This window comes from Etheostoma spectabile, chromosome 13, assembly GCF_008692095.1.
Source record: "Etheostoma spectabile isolate EspeVRDwgs_2016 chromosome 13, UIUC_Espe_1.0, whole genome shotgun sequence".
NCBI lineage: Eukaryota > Metazoa > Chordata > Actinopteri > Perciformes > Percidae > Etheostoma > Etheostoma spectabile.
In genome coordinates this window covers 1630022-1631943 of record NC_045745.1, presented here as the reverse complement: position 1 = coordinate 1631943, position 1922 = coordinate 1630022, and the positions used below count along the sequence as shown (strand labels likewise).

At 38.1% G+C, this 1922-nt stretch overlaps 1 protein-coding gene across 1 annotated transcript in view; it reads right to left on the bottom strand.

Annotated features, from left to right (window-relative positions):
- Nucleotides 1–1922, bottom strand: part of ntm (neurotrimin) — a 537242-nt gene that overhangs the window by 7614 nt on the left and 527706 nt on the right. The window lies entirely within an intron of this gene.

The window sequence follows — 1922 nt, the reverse complement described above, 5'->3', positions numbered from 1 at the left end:
ATATATATATATATATCTCAAGTGATAAGAGCAGTTGTAGCGTTTTTACTCAGACCTCAGATCAATCTTGGTTATTGCAATTGGCTTTGCATACTGTACAGTAAGCCTGCAATTATTTTCTTTTAACTAAGAGCTGCAAAAGTCATGTTCAATTGAACATTTCACAGTCATAAACCCCATTCTGTACATTTTGGTTTAAATGTATCTATCATTTTAGATTTCCAAATGAGCCCATGTTCAACCCATATTACACACGACATGCTTACCCTCTTGTTTGTGAAAAGACAACAGGTTGGAAAATGTGTTTTGTTTGGTGTTGAAACTATAAAAGAGAAGTCCTATGAAGTATGGTGCCTTGTGAACTGCTAAGGTTTTAGGGTTATTGGTGTCTAAATACATGCAAAAAGCATTTATTTTTTATGAACATGATCTAATGGTGGGCGTCCATGTACGCATTGTTTTTACAGATGGGATCGCCCCACTTCCCAGCATTGCATGCTAGTGAGCTCGCCCCCAGTTTCCCTTTACTGTCCACTGACAAGCAAAGAAAGCAGCATGGCTGCAGCTGATTGGACGAAAGTAGTAATATGGATCTGGCTGCTCCGGGATTAACAAAACCGTAATGACGAGAAATCTTAAGCGAGAGATAGGCCGTGCAGTACCTGAATCTGTCTTCATTTCTGATTGACAACGGTCAGTTTAATAGATTTCCGTCCCATTTGCATAAAGTTGGCTGGATTCAACTTTATGCAAATGAGGAGCGGGCGACTCAAGGCCCCGATTTCTCCAAAGTCCCCGCAACGCTACCAGACTGCATTGCACGGTTGCTCCCATAGAAATGAATGGGAAGCGGGGAAATGACGCTGCCAATGGACACACACCATCACCGAGTGGTCTCTGCCCCCCCCCCCCCCCCCCCCCCCCCCCCAGTGCTGGTTTGGAACACAAACAGGAACATTTTCTCAAATAAACTGTCGTGTAGAAATGTCATGATGTTCAAACAAGTAGCAACAGCATTAATACATTTGCATTATGTATAAGTCAGACATTGGGTCCAAACAACTCCAACCTCCATTTTTAACCACATAATAATAGCATAATTATTCTGTACTAGTAAAGCAAAGAAAAAAAGACAACAAAGACATAAAACTAGGATATGTGTCCTAAATAATTACAACTTCATATTTTCCCTTCTCAAAAATATTTAAAACTAAACATATTTGAAAAAAATCAAATTAAAATATTAGCATGACACAACTGCAAGTATATCACTATAATGCTGAGAACAAAAATACTTGAAGGTCAAAAACGATTCTCTTTCACCAACTAGACTGAATGATAATTATTCTACATTGAAATATGATAATACCAGGCTTTCAGCCTTAGGGTAACCTAAATTACTTCTGTTTCACTGTCTCAGTTTGACTTTGAGGTATTTAATATTCACCTCTCATACTCGCTGTAAATTAGCCTTTTCCTGGAGTTGAGATGAATATGCAATGTGATTCAAAATTAAGACAAATGCATTTGAATAGGAGACACCACGTTTGAAAAATCTTTTTTTTCCCCCTCCGAGACCCATATGTAAAAAGAGACAATCCAGAATTATATAATTTAGAGAGGAAAATTCCAACATAATTCAATTGAAATGTGAAACATTTGTTACATCCTTGAAATCTAAAAACAAAAAAAACAAGAAACTTTTGTTATGTACTTATTTAGTGGGTCAACAACTTGATGTATAGCAGGATAATTCATGCACTCACTGTGCATCACGTTATGGTTCTGGTTGAAAAAAAAACACACACTCACACACATAAGCACACACAAACATACGCGCACACACATGTGCACACATACACTCACACACATACAACCACACACACACAGACACACACAGACACACACAGACACACACAGAC